General features: G+C 31.8%; 2 non-coding genes and 1 pseudogene across 2 annotated transcripts; all 3 read right to left on the reverse strand.

The window, feature by feature from the left end:
* Nucleotides 1-7,362: 7,362 nt before the first annotated feature.
* On the reverse strand, nt 7,363-7,526 carry LOC145103325 (U1 spliceosomal RNA). The gene has a single exon (XR_013706426.1). It is a non-coding gene; the product is annotated as a U1 spliceosomal RNA (small nuclear RNA).
* A 727-nt stretch (nt 7,527-8,253) lies between these two features.
* Nucleotides 8,254-8,449, reverse strand: LOC145103339 (U2 spliceosomal RNA). Its single transcript, XR_013706439.1, has one exon. It is a non-coding gene; the product is annotated as a U2 spliceosomal RNA (small nuclear RNA).
* A 329-nt stretch (nt 8,450-8,778) lies between these two features.
* On the reverse strand, nt 8,779-8,922 carry LOC145103349 (U4 spliceosomal RNA; annotated as a pseudogene).
* Between the last annotated feature and the right edge of the window lie 7,031 nt (nt 8,923-15,953).

Consider the following 15,953-nt stretch of genomic DNA (forward strand, 5'->3'; position numbering starts at 1 on the left):
ATCTGTTTATGTTGATGTGAAATTATTGGAGTATATTCGAATGTGCAATTTTGATAACCAATTATCGATGCTTGTTTGTATTTGGTAAATGATGGTTGAGTTTAAAAAAAATAGGCATATGTTGCCCTACCGCCCCCATCTTTTAAAGGTGTCCCTGGAGCCCATCGTTTGATATGTGGAGTCTTATATTGTTGGTGTTGGCTTTAGAACCCATGCATCATCCCTTGCTTGTTTGTGTTATGTGACGTATCTCACATGTGATGGTCATGCGGCGTGTGTTACATGGGGAACTACGGAATTTAAGACTTGGATACTCTAATACCTCATTTCGGGTGTCAAATACAGAGAATTCTTCTGTATGATGTGTCTACTTCGCTTTTATGGGGACTGTGGGATTTAAGAAATTACATTATCGATAAATCCTTTGAAAAGGGTGTGTGGAGAAATAGAGACACTTTTTTCAAAACAGTATTAAGAAATAAAAAAATTTGGATTTTGGTTAGGAGTAGTAAAATTACTTTCGATTGATGTACTTGGTTAAACTCATCTAGGTGGAATACGTAACTTGTTGTAATGGCATGGTTTTCCTCACTAGCATGTGCCTAACTCGGGCTCTCTTTTTCTTAATATATGTCATTTAAAAAGAAATATACATAATAGTATCCTCCCTCCTCAAAGTTATTATATATGATTGACATTTTTATATAATAAAAACTTGCAAAGGAAAGTAGAGAAGTATCCATGGTGATAAAAGCGATAATAAATATATAGATATGTTAGCGGATTGAGGAGGTGGGAGATAGACAAACTATATTTCTAGTGACAAATTATCGATACAAACCTCCAATCAATCTTAAGGTGGTTGTTTTCATGAAACATGTCATTATAGGAAATATTGGTAACATATCTATAATGACACCCAATCACATTTGGTGATGAAATAGAATACCCAGAACTTATACAAGCCAACAGAAACACACAATTTCTTAAGTAGTAAAAGTACCGTTAAAATATTTATAATACTATATTTGGTAACGAGGGATGATTTCTTGTTGAATGAGGGGACGAAAGATGTAATATCCTTAAAATTAAGATTTTACACTAGTACAAAACGGACCTACGGTCATTGTTTGTAAAAAAGGGTTGTCATGGTTTTAGTTATTTGCGTCACTAAAAATTATTAATCAAATTACAGTATTGTTTTAGCAACATGTTAGCTAAAATCAGTCACCATTGCAAACTATTTTCACACATTTTGTCATTGTTTTACATAAAAAACTTGACAAATACTAGACAATAACCACGGTAGATAATTGTGACCGTAAGTATTTTATTCTGAAATGAAAAAAAAAAACATGTGACTATAAGTGTTTAATGATAGTAGTTTAAGTTCATACGAGTGTCTACAATAAATTATTTTGAATATTAAAGAATGACAACATATGACTGTAAGTGTTTTATTATGACATTTAAGAAAATAAAACTTATAATTAAAATTTTTTTATAGTTACATTATAATTTTGATGGTATTAATTTAAAAAATAGTAAAGATAGAAGAAAAAAACATGTGACTATACATGTTTGTATGGTGACGGTGTTGAAAAGTGAAACTAGTATTTTGAGGGATTACAATTTTTTCTCCGTCATCTATAAAATTTTCAATTTTCCCCCTTTACTAAAATTTTAGTATTTTTCCTTCTTTTAACGAAAATTAGATTTCATTTCGCTCTGTCTCTAAAACATTAGATCTAATCGCTCATCCTATATTTTTCTCTGACCGTCGTCTCCAAAACAGTTGGATTCACTACTTTCTTTCTCATACCCAATTACATCCATAACAACCCTTATCAGAACTGCTACACGTTCGACGCCAATCATCAATGTCGACGCCGAAACCACCATCATACCCTGAAGCGATCGTCGATTATGTGTTCATCTTCACCCTTCAACCTCATAAACGAATCCATCGATTATTTCGTCGTTCCTTCTCCTCCGACATCCTCATCTCCTCTGAAATCCCTCTCTGACATCAAACCTTATCCTCTATTGGTGTTCGATTCTACATCAACACATTTCGTCGACATCATTTGTTCTCTCGTGAAACGATTCCACACAACTATAGGTGCTTTCCCACATCACCATCTACACTGCTCCCCAACACCACAACCTCTTTACGCCGGGTTCAGGCATGAATTTCGATTTCCTAAACCATCTCACCATCACCACCACAGCCTCTTTTAGCTTCTTTTCTTTTTATGGTCTTTTGGTGGGTTTACGATGCAAATAGTTGTTGTTAATTTATCACCATATTCTTTAATATTTGTAGATTCTCATACTTAAAGACTCCTAAAAGTTACTCCAAATGAAAATATTTTTCTATCTGGTGACTGGGTTACCTTGAGAGTAATGATTATTCTCCGTTGAGTTTATGCATTCAATTATTTTTGCATTACCCGAATCTAGGAAATAATCTATTTGAATTCCAACATATCTACTATAATAAATGAAGGTTTTTTTTTGCCACATGTTCTCTTCTCCTTCATTTGGACACATGTCATTTTTCTAGAATTTTTAAATTTTCTATTTTCCACTTGTCATTTTATTGTATTTTTCATTTTATTAAAATAAATTTCCACATTTAATGTGTAAGGTAATATATATGTAAAGTATTTATTAGAAAGTGTTTATATATGTAATGTATTCAATACATTAAAGTCTCATTAATTTTAATAATTCAAAAATTTTCTCATTTTCTTATAAATTGAAACTTTTCAAATTGTTAAAATTATATATATATTTTTTTAATTAAACTCATGTAATACATGGGTCTCACGCCTAGTGTAATCACTAAAGGAAGAAGTTTGTGTATCCAGGTTCGTTGTATTATTGTATTTGTTTAGCCTTTGTCTTTTCCTTTTTTTATTTCTTTATATATTTGACTGTCAAGTGTTTAGATTTAAGTCTTTAACATTGTCTTGTTTAAAATTGGTATTGTGTTGATTTAAAGAAAACTGAGATAACTATAACAAAAGGAAATCAATTGAAATAAGGTATTGAGTGTTCGTTGTTGCTTTCTTAACTCAATTAATCGATTTAGTTCATTTAGGTTTTAATTTTATTCTAGTTATATGTTTATGTTGATGTGAAAATATTGGAGTATTTTTAAATGTGTAATTTTGATAACCAATTATCCATGATTGTGTGTGTTTGGTGAATAATGGATGAGTTTAGGTTGTAAAAAGGAGCATCTCTAGTCAGCATTGTTTTTTCTGTATGTAGGTACTATAAATTTATCAGATTTTCGTTATCTCATATTGTTCTTATTACGATCTGATAAATAACGCTTACCATGAGTTTAAATAGATGGCGTGATCATACTAAATTACATGAGTTCCTAAGGTAAATGAGTTTGATAGAGAGATTTATTAGTTCATTTTGTTCCTTATATTGGTTATTATTCCGCATATGGACATGCATATAAGCTAGCTAAAGAGATAAAGAAAAGGGTTGCATATGTTGAATGGTTGAACCCAATATATGGCAGGTAGGTAATCAAATAAATATATTTCCTACTTTTAACTTATTTTAACATCCCAAAGTTAGGTCATAGACTACAAACGACTAAATTAGAGTAAATATTTTTGTAATTTAACTCATTCAATTGTAGTGCATCTAATGTAAAATAACTAAGTTCATTTCAAATATTATAAGATATCAAACGATACCTTACTTCCAAATGTGGAAAGTGTCAAACAACTCAAACTGCAACACTAGGTAATCCATCTGGAAAACTGAAAATTTGTATTAAGTAGTTATGAGCAAATCAAACATTAAAATCTTATAGTACATGTTACCTTATTTCTGAAAATATAAAGAACGTCCAAAACGGAGTTCGTATGAGAAATATAAGATAGTTTTAAGAAAACAGACAGTAAAACACTAGTTTTCTTTAATCGTGTAAAACTGAATCGATTCGTTGAGGCACTTACACACATCTGATGGAAATTCCGAGAGCTTTTTTGGGCTCATGCTATAGCCTAATATTTGATTTCATACTCAAAATATTTTTAGCAAAAATATTTGCGAAAATCGGAAAATCGAGCATTACAAGCTATTTAGACGTGAAACTTTAAATGCGATTTCCTGGAGTTCCTTAACTCGAAAAATTAATCCGATTTGGGTTTTTGAAATCCTTGAATTAAACTCTATCTATCGGCACGTTCGAAAAAAATTTCAACATTGAGACCCCGAAGCACTCGATTATGTGTGTTTTTGGGTATTTAAAGAGTTTAACCTCATGTGGCCCCATATGGATTTGCTAGTAGAAAGAAAAATCAGCTCTTTTCCCCCATCTCTCAAGCCCACGTGCCTTTCTCCGTCCACCATTCCCTTCCTTCTTGCTTACACCCCATCTCCAATTGTACAAGGCCTATCTCCATTTTGAGTGTTTGATTTTATTTGAGAGTATGGCTTCCTTAGGCATGTAAGTGCCTCATTAGGCTATAAATAGAAGCTCATGTCTTCCCTCAATCCTCACAACATCAACCATCATCTCCTCTCTCTAGTTCTTGATCTCTTTCTCTCTAAACTCTTTCTATCTCACTCTCTCAGTTACACACACACACACACACACCACCGTTCCACCACTCTAAACCCACCAAACACCTCCTTAAGCCCCACCACCATCCCAACCCTTCCCCTCGTCGATTTCAGCTCCAAAACAGAAGGATAACCAAAGGCAGCAACTACTCGAAACCCTACCCCTGCCACTTCGTCAGAGCTCATGCCACCGTCAGGGCCGGTCCATTGGTTTTCCATGCCCAGGGCGAGATAAGAAAATAATGCCCCTGTTTTATAGTTTCTAAGAAAACATGGAGGTAAACAAATAAAGAACATGGTTTATTAATCACTTTCCATTAACCGGACCCTTACTCATTTGCGTTTCAAAAGTGGGTGAAGTCAGAGGTTATATATAGGATCAAGACCGAACCTTCAATACTTTTGGTAAAAATAACTATAAAACTAGAAATAGCATAGCCATAATAGTAACAAACTCGAAACAACTACTTTTGCTTATAACACTTATCAAAATCGAATCTGAGTATGTTATATTCTTTTGACTGTTAACATTAAACTACTATTCAAAATAAATAAATAAATAAATAAGCCTTGAGTCCCTTAACACAAATATACTTCGTTTAAAAACATAAAATTAATCACATGTGCCATGTTGCATTTTAATTGACCTTGAAAAACTAGATGCCCTTTCTCATTTCCAAATAGCATCAACAACACTCAATGTTATTCCTTTTTCGTTATTCTCTTTTGTTTTCTTTGGTTTCATCATTGCTCCGGTCCACAATCTAAATAATAACAATGTTAAAACCAAAACAACATAGAAATTAGTACATTAAAAACTAAAGTTGTTTTTGAATGAGGAAAAATATAATTTTAGGACAAATTACAAATCTTCAACTAATGAACTCAATATTCCAGGAAAAATGTAACTAGAAACATAATTAGGAAACAATGTAACTTTCATTTCCAGAAAAATAATTATGAAACAATGGAACTTTCATTTCCAAAAAAATATATTTAATTTACAGGAAATAAAAAAAATATATTAAATTAATGAACTCCATAAATAAGAAAGAAATGAGATTTACCGAAGTAAGAAACAAAAGTCCATATTTCATAAATTTGATTTCCACTTTTCCAGAAATATGAATCATACCTTACAAAAAATTCCATCCCTGCTTCTCAAGTCTCCAAAGAATCTCTCCGACAATCAAGTCTCCAGAAATCAATTAATTAGCAAGACTGCACGTAGGAAATCAAATTAGATAACATATAAAAATAAATCAAAGGAAAAAGAGGATGGGATATTGATTTTTCTATTTTTTTTTTCTTATCTTAAATGCTGGATCCTAGATATTAGAAGCAGCCATGAGTCTCGTCTTGAGTCTTGACGTCTTGAGTCTTAACATCTTCTCAACTCCACCAAACCACTATATGTGATGCATCTGTAGTGAAATCAATCGATGCTCAAGAATCGAAGTGATTCTCGTTTATTGTGCAAGAGTGGCTGGCGTGCATCCGTCTCTCAAGTCTAGCGCCCACCCTATGTGGTTGAACTGATTAAGGAATTCGAGAGCTTTGGGCCACATTTAAGTTTGGGCTAAATTTTATACATGCTAAAAATACCAGGCCTAACATGATGCCACTTCCCAGCTTGCTGCCCTGGGCCTTTGCCCCACTCGCCCAGGTGTTTGGGCCAGCCTTGGCCACTGTGTGCCACCGCCATCAGCCACCTCTTATGGTTGTAAGTAACGTCCACCACCGTCTTGTTGTTTTGTTGTTGGTTCTTGCCCTTCATCGATCGATCAGAAAGCCACAAGACCATTTTGTTTTTTTGTGTGTGCATGGACTCGACGAGAAGAGAAGAGATTACAAACCTCCTGTTAACCAAACATACATGCCAAATAAATGTTTCTAAACCCATTCTCAAAAAATTTACAAATCTAGTCCTAAGCTTTTAAACTTCATTTTAAAATGTCCAAAATTCACCCCTCTCCTGGAAATATTTCAAAACTAGTCCTAACCATTTAAAACTTCATTTTAAAAATGTCACAAACTACCCTTACTTGAAAAATCTATGAATATAAGTCCAAGATTTAAATCTTAAAAACTAAATGACCCATTTGTAGTCCTTATTTGGAAATCATTTACAAACCAAGTCCATTTAATTTATCTAAATTAGTATTGGAACCTATACTTTGGTTAAGTTAACAAATAACCCTCCACATATTAATTTATATTAATATTTCCTTAGGAAACTAAATTTATCATACTAAAGAATGTTTGGATGTGAAATTTGAATGATAAAAGATATTTGGACGTGCAATTTGAAAGTTATTATGCGATGTTTATTAATCCGAATCGGAGAACTGTGATAATAAAATATATTTTAAATAAGAATTTCACGAGATGAACATTGTAACGGTGGACTTAGACATGTTATATTTAAATGGCTAAAGGGACACATTTTTGTATTTTACGATTTCCCCATTCTTACAAAGCCCGGTCCAGATAGAGTAACCAACATAGCATGAGGAGCTCTCATGATTAAGATGTAAAGAGAAAGTTGATATTGAAAAGTCGAGAAAGGAAAAATGTGACACAGAGTTTTGGTCAACACGTTCTTCCATATTTAGACAAAAATCTACACCTTGAACAAATCCTGAAATTTTGAAAGCATCGTATTTTGTAACATATCCTCTTTAATTTTTATTTTCAGATTTAAGTTATTTGAAAAAAATGAAAGAAGCAATAAAAAAGTTCAATGTTGAAACTAGGATATTGGTAGGGGCCGCGCGAACGCAGGCCCCCACTGGCACAAATTATGACATAGGTTCGACCAACTTGGGCCGACCTTAGACAGGCACCTCTCCGTAATGTGCAATGGAGATCACCAACCTAGGCCATGGACCTTCTTGATCGCCCATAGACCCTGTCCAGGTAAGTGAGTTTTCCATTCTCCTGCCCTCACCTTTTATGCAACAACCCAGCTTCTGTTTTCTTTCTTCAGCCTCCAATGTGGGATCAGGTTCACATCATCTATTGTAGTGTTCCATTAGTTCCCCTTTCCTCTGGGCAAAACGCACAGCCAAATGGCAGTTATATAATTGCATTATTTCAAGTGTGTCTGGGCCTGTTAGATCAATACGGTCTCTCCCTCTTAAGAGAATTGTAATCTTTGATTGTGGTAAATGGGAGAAGTCCATTCCAAAATTGAAGATTAAGACAAAGTTGATGCATGCTTCTGAATTACAATGTTTTCTTTGGATCAAATAAATAGTCATAATCAAATTCCACATAATATGCTTATTTGTTCTGTAGTAGTATTACCGATGTCAAGTTATAGATGCAGTGTATAACAGGAACAGTAGTGCGATCAGGAAACGTTGATAAAAGTGATCACCATCTTACTAATTGAGCAGGATCTGTTATACTATATATGCCTTCCGAACACAGGAAAAGCTTGCTTCCTATCTTACTAATTAAAGGCCGATATATATAAGTTTTAAACTTACATTGGAGCTACGGGTGTGCCAAGGCTAAAAAACAATTCCAACCTCTTCTTTGGAATGTTGGATCCTAGTTCGAATAAACTGATAGAAGTATTAGACATAACAAGGTAAGAAGTAAAGTCTTCCATTCAAAACTATTAAAAGTACTTTTAGACTAGGATTAGAGGGGTGCGCCACGCCCTGGCTGTAGTGCAACGCTAAGGCGACACTCGAGAGACCCAGCAGCAAGCCTCTGTGATGGACTCTCCCCCATAAAAAATAAGATTAATATCGAGTAGGCCGATGGCCTACATATCAGATATTAAACTGATAAGAACAGATACTACACTTGATCTTAGCCAAAAGGCCGAGAAAGGTATGCTTTTTGTTTTCTTGGGGCTTGGTTTCTATAGCCACTGCCATCTTGTATGTAATCTTCTCTCACCCGATGTGGGAGAGCAAACCTTCATTTTTGCTGATTTAATCTCCCGTATATGTAGACTTCACAAACATCAATGCATTTAATTGCTCAAAAATACTATCCATATTTAATTACAATACAAAAAAAAAATCACATAATTACTAACAGACTTTTTTTTGATTACATGAAAACTGTCTGATTATTAATATTACTCTTAGGCCATCTAATTAGGAGGGAGGATTAGGATATACTAAAGTTTTGACAAACTAAGAATTTTTAGGGCTTCCCAGTCAAAGGAAACCCTTCCAGAAATTCTCGATGGCCAAGGGAGACCCAAGGCCAAAGAGGGGGTTTGGAAATAGTTTTCAACCAGCAATTGACGCGCCTCGGTTAATACCTCATTAGCTGCGTCATTGCCCCAAGCGCAAAGATGCTTCTAATGCTCCTCCACCTCACCTTTTATTCTTCCCTCTCTTTCAACACCTTCTACTTTCCTACCGATGTGGGACTAACAAAACTCTTTAATTTCTTCCAGTCCCTCTACAGAAACGCAGGCATCATCATATACCTACCTCATCCTTTATTTTCAGTTTATAATTGAACTAGATTATGACCCGCGTTAAACGCGGGGAACGAATAAAGAAAATATAAATGTCTATAGTCGTTGAAGGACCTCTTTGTAGACACCATTTTTTGTTTTATTAGTTGAACGACCTTCATCGCCACAAAATACGTTCAAACCTTTTTTACTTGTGACACCGGAAATAGCTATATATAGTTAACCATGCGCAAAAACGGGTCTACGTAAGTATAATCCAACGTTTGACAATGTACTTTCAAAATACATTATTATTTTATGGTTATATTATGAAATAAAATTGTTTATTTTAAAAAATAGCATTTGAAATGAACCACATAAACCCCCTCCCCCCCCCCCCCCCATACACACACACACAATATTACATATATTATAAAACTCTATAACAAAGAAATATAAAAACATTTATGCTTGGTCGATTTAGATATTGCCCATAACTTATTAAAAATGTCAAAATACATAATTGGCACACAACTTACTTGTTATTATGAGACGAATTAAACAATTTAAACAAATGATGATTTTTTATTTTTATTTTATGATAATGATAAAATAATGGAAAAATGAATGTTTACTTTAAATATTTACGGACGTTTGAGTAAGGTCTATGATCTTAAATGCTGAGTATTCATATCTTTCACAAATAACTATTAAATGGTTATTCAAGATGAATTAAAAGTTCATTGCTATTTCTTGCCAATTTAAAAGTATGTTTCGACCACTTTTGCATCAGATAAAAAACATATAGGTTCTTTTAGTATTACTGCAATCCAACTTTCATATAAAATTACTTTTTTTCGCATCAGACCAAACTCGGTGTTTTTAAGCATTATTATCATCCTATATTATACATTCTTGATAGTTTTTAAAAGTTAGTTGTAATTTCTCATTTCTTTTTGAAAGTTCGTTGTTATTTCTTGTTGCTTTTATAAATAAGTTTTAGACTATTTTTTTGTATCAAACCAAATTTGAAGGTTATTTTTGCATTATTACCATCGTATATGTTACATTTCATTTTTATTATTTGAATATAGTTTTTGTAGTTCAAAACCGAGACGAATACAAAAATAATGACTACATATTAACCGACTCTCTATAATGTATAATTAAAAATCAAGACACTATAATCATAATTTATTGATGTTAGTTAATATGTAATTTATTTGGGGATGATGTTAGTTTTTGGTTACTTATTTAGGAAGTATAATATGTATTATGCATTACAAGTGTTTATCTTTTAAATTTAGCATTTGTTACTTTTGAATTTTATTTTGGCTTGAAATAACCATGATCGTCCCATATTTAGTATTTTTCTCTTCTTGCACATTTACTTCCTACTGACTTGCATTCACTAAAACAAGATTTAACATTTTTTTTAAAAAAAACAAATATGAACAATAAAGTATTAAACTCAATGGATATGCTAAAAGAACCATGAGACTTGCCTTTTGTAAGATCAATAATACCAAATTGGACCACTTTCGGCAAAATAATTTAAGAACCGAAAAAAAACCTGATTGCCCAAATATCTAATATCATTATTTAAGTCATAACTTGTTATATGCCGACAAAATTGAAAATTTCAGCCAAAACTCTGTTACATGCCATCAAAGTTGAAAAAAATCTTTTAAAGTTAAATGATGGTATTAATTTAAAAAATTATCTTTCACTTTTTGTTAGATGTATTTTTTTGATGACAAGAGCAATTATCAGTCCAAACATAATCCGTAAAAACCATCATGGCCAAATCATAGACTGCTTGATCAACAAAATAGAATACCACGGTCGTAGATGATAATCCAGTTTAGAACATCTTTTTCTAAAAGATCAAGAAATGGACAATTTATTAAAATCTGATCACGCTGATAAAAGTCATAACAAAGTGACATAGGTTGAATCGATAGTTTACAATAAATATAAAAAATGAAGCCCTATCAGAGATAGAAAAACCTGAAGATGAGACAAAAAAAACATGTAACACTACAAAGTTGCAAACATAAAAAACACATGATGCTAAAAATCTAGAAAAAAAAAAACAAAATTTATACATGATTGTGAGGTGAGCGTAGAGAACTTGTGTCAGATTCTTTGAGACATTTCATCAAACACCTAAGGTGTTTGTTCTAATAACCCATATTTTGAATGTAACATGACAAAAAAAAAATCTAATGTTACAGGAAAGTATAGAAATGAACTAAATTAACACGTATTTAGATTATACAAATTATTTTGAACATTGTTCCTTCAAAAATATACTTATTGTTGTTTCATACCTACATACAAAGTTTAATAAAAACAATGTTAATTGTAATTATGCAATTTGATTCTACAATCAAATAAAAAAATTCTATAATACCGTAAATATGATATTCAAGGAAATAAGATTATTCCTAGTTTAGATTCTAACTTCTTAGCCTACTTTTGATATGGTTCATGTATTAATATTTAGAGAAATCGGTAGGAAATGATGTTGATATTAAGTGTTGTATATTGTTATTACCGATAAAAAACTAAGTTGTAGTTTAAATTAAAAGTTCTTTTTTCATGGTAAGTATGTTGCTATAAATTGTAAAAAAAATCACATAGCTATTGCAGTTTGTAGAGGTTGTTGAGTATGGGTCCAAGTTAATAGGTTAAGAATTTAATATGAAAAATTATACATTTTTGTTTTGTTTGACTTAATCTAGACTGAATGATGTTAATCGATTTCATATAAGCTGTGATAAAGAATATCAAAATATATATGAATACGTATTTGATACGGGAACAAAAAATAATCGAAAAAAATATAAAAAAGCGAAAGAAGGTACTGACCTTCTAGTGCACAACGATGAAGGTTTGAAACAGATAATGATGATGGTAGTGATAAACAATAAGAATGATGTTGTAGGAGAAGGTTTGAAGAAAAGCAACGATCGAAAATAAGTGTGAGCCGCAAATTCAAGGATAAATCGTATATGTATGTGATAATTTGAATCTGATTTTTTGATATTAATGGTTTCCTAATAAAAATGGATTTTATATTAATGGTTTGCTAATATAAACGGATTTATATTGATGATAGATATTTAATGCCTTAATTGAAATGGTTTTTAGTAATATGTTTTTAAAGTTGACTATTTTAAAACCTTTATAGCCGAAAATTCAAGATTTAAAATAGGAGGAAATTTATTAAAATTAAATACATTCTATTTCAATGGATTTAAGTTAATTTTGTTTGACAATTAGAAAACTTTTATTGGAATTAAATACATTCCATTTGTGGAAGATGGTGTCACCAATTTGATCTAATGGTGGAAAACATAAGATTGAAATGCAATCAATGAACCAAATTGTTTCAGATGATATCATAAGATTTTTGTTTTAATATATATTAAAGATAACATAATTATTGATATGCTTATTTAAGGAGTTTTTTTAAAAAGAAAAAACTAATCAGGTTTAAATTTTGAAGCCAAAAACTATAAATAATGGAATTAAATTATGAACAATATTAATTAGGGTTCATGATGACATAGATTGTCAAAAGAAGTCTTGAAGGAGATGCTTGCTTCAGTTTATAGAGATTTGTGTGAAGCCAAAACAGGGGTGTGATAATTGGAGATGCAAGGAAGAGGCAATACGCAAATTCTAAGAATACATGAGAAAAAGGAACCACTTTATGGAGCTACATTCTATTATGAACACACAAAACATCAATTGAAGCACAACCTTTGACATGAGGAAGAAGAGGATTAGGGAATTCTGGTTTAAGAGAAAAAACTGAGGAGAAAGATGAGGGCGGTTATTCATGTTTTTGGCCAGATTTATGGAGAAACCGATGTCTCATATATAAATAGAATGATATGCTTTAATTGATAACATAATTGCTGATTTTAAAGATTCTATAATTAAATGTAATTATGCCCGAATTGTGAAATATATTTTTGAAAGTATGAATAGATTCTATAATTAAATATGAATAAATTCTATAATTAAAGATTCTATAATTTAATGTAATTGTGTTTGAAATGTAATTGGTAAATTTAAAGATTCTATAATTAAACCTTTGAATTCTATTTTGAGAAGATGATGTCATAAGATTTTTGTTTCAATATATATTAAAGATAACATAATTATTGATATGCTTATTTAAGAAGTTTGTTTAAAAAGAAAAAAACTAATCAGGTTTAAATTTTGAAGCCAAAAACTATAAATAATGGAATTAAATTATGAACAATATTAATTAGGGTTCATGATGACATAGATTGTCAAAAGATGTCTTGAAGGAGATGCTTGCTTCAGTTTATAGAGATTTGTGTGGCCAAAACAGAGGTGTGATAATTGGAGATGCAAAGAAGAGGCAATACGCAAATTCTAAGAATACATGAGAAAAAGGAACCACCTTATGGTGCTACATTCTATTATGAACACACAAAGCATCACTTAAAGCACAACCATTGACATGAGGAAGAAGAGGATTAGGGAATTATTGTTTAAGAGAAAACTGAGGAGAAAGATGAGGGCGGTTATTCAAGTTTTTGGCCAAATTTATGGAGAAACCGATGTCTCATATATAAATAGAATTATATGTTTTAATTTATAACATAATTACTGATTTTAAAGATTCTATAATTAAATGTAATTATTGCCCGAATTGTGAAATATATTTTTGAAAGTATGAATAGATTCTATAATTACAGATTTTATAATTTAATGCAATTGTGTTTAAAATGTAATTGGTAAATTTAAAGATTTTATAATTAAAACTTTGAATTCTATTTTGAGAAGATGATGTCATCAATTTGATCTGATGGTAAAAATCATATGAACGAAATACAATCAATGGTCTTGATTGCTTCAGTTGTGAATTAAAGGTTCTCTTTTAATAATATTTAGAGATAACATGCAATATACAGTTCTTTAAAATGACAAGTTGTTATTTTTCATTTGTTTTTTATTCCCTGTGTGGGTAACTAATTCAGAATTAACTGACAACCAACGTTATTTGTTTATTTATTTATGGTTCCCAACCCTCTTGTTCTGTTTACAGCTTTTTACTATTCTTTTATATATATATATATATATATATATATATATATATATATATATATATATTATATATATATATATTATATATATATATATATATATATATATATATATATGTATCTCTACTGACTGTGATTTTAAGGGAGACGCTGCACAAGCTCTACTTCTTTTTTTCTAGTTATATCGTGTGGACCATTCATTATTAGCCTCCGGAGTGTTCTTTGTTCGGTTGCTTTCCATCGTGACACCAAGATCCAATACCACCACACTCTTGACATTAGAGATGTAAACCCATGGCTTGAGCTAATTAACAAAAAAAGCATATGTTGCCCAACCGCCCCAATCATTTAGAGCATATGGTATGGGCAACGAAACTTGTATTTTTGTTGATGTGGCATCTCATAACATTGTCATAACACCATGAACACCATTTCCTCCTTCATGTTATGGCATATCTTGTTGGCGTTATGACATATTGAAACGGGAACTTTGATTGGCTGTACATTTCTTCTCTCTTTAGTTTTCTCCTCTTATCCGCCTCATAACATGGTCATAACACCATAAACACCATTTCCCCCTTGGTGTTATAAGTTGTTATAACACCATCTCAACGGGCCCATACCTAATGCTCTTAAAGGAGTCCATGCAATGGGAGCCCATCCATTGAGAAGTGGAGTCCTATATTGTTGATGTTGGGATTAGAACCCAATCATCATCCCTTGCTCGTCTTTGTTATGTGATTTATCTCTCATGTGATGGTCGTGTGGCGTGTGTTGCGGGGTAACTACGGAATTTAAGACTTGTACACTCTAAGACCTCATTTTGGGTGACAAATAAAGAGAAAAATATTTTGTATGATGTGTTTACTTTGCTTTTAGGGGGACTGTGGGATTTAAGAAACGACATTCTCGATGAATCTTTTAAAAAGGGTGTGTGGAGAACCAGAGACTCTTTTTTCAAAACAGTATTGTGAAAGCGTGCTATTGGATTTCGGTTAGGAGTAGTAAAATGACTTTGGATTGTTGTACTTGGTTAAACTCATCTAGCTCGAATATGTAAATTGTTGAAATGGCATGTTTTTCCTCGCTACCTTGTGCCTAACTTGGGCTCATTTTTTTCTTAATATATGCCGATTTAAAAAATAAATGTACATAATAGTATCATCCCTCCTCAAAGTTATTATGATTTACATTTTTATATAATATTTTTGGAAATAAGAGTACAGAAGCGTCCATGGTGATAAAAATCTTTAATAAATAAATAAGTATGCTAGCGCATGGAGGAGGTGGGAGATAGACAAACTATATTTCTAGTGATAGATTATCGACAGAAACGGCCGGTCAATATTACGGTGCTTGTTGTGTTCATAAAACATGTAATTATAGGAAATATGGGTAGCACATCTATTATGACACCCGATCACATTTGGTGATGAAATGGAATACCCATATCTTATACAAGCCAATGGAGATACACAATTTCTTAAATAGTAAAAGTAATATTACAATATTCATAATACTATATCCAGTTATGATAGATTATTTCTTGCTAAATGATGAGATAAAAGATGTAATATCCATAAAATTACGACTTTACACTAGTACAAAACGGACCTGTGGCCACTGGTTTTTAAAAAAGGGTGGTCATGGGGGTTTTGGGAATTTGCATCACTAAAGATCATTAATCAAACTTCAGTAATGTTTTAGCCCACATGTTAGCTAAAATCCGTCACCATTGCAAACTATTTTCACACATTTATTCATTGTTTTACATACAAATTGTGACAAATATTAGCCAATAATCACGGAAGATTATTGTGACCAAAAGTATTTTA

The sequence above is a fragment of the Lactuca serriola genome, chromosome 4, assembly GCF_051521515.1.
Source record: "Lactuca serriola cultivar US96UC23 chromosome 4, Lser_US96UC23_V15, whole genome shotgun sequence".
Taxonomy (NCBI): Eukaryota; Viridiplantae; Streptophyta; class Magnoliopsida; order Asterales; family Asteraceae; genus Lactuca; species Lactuca serriola.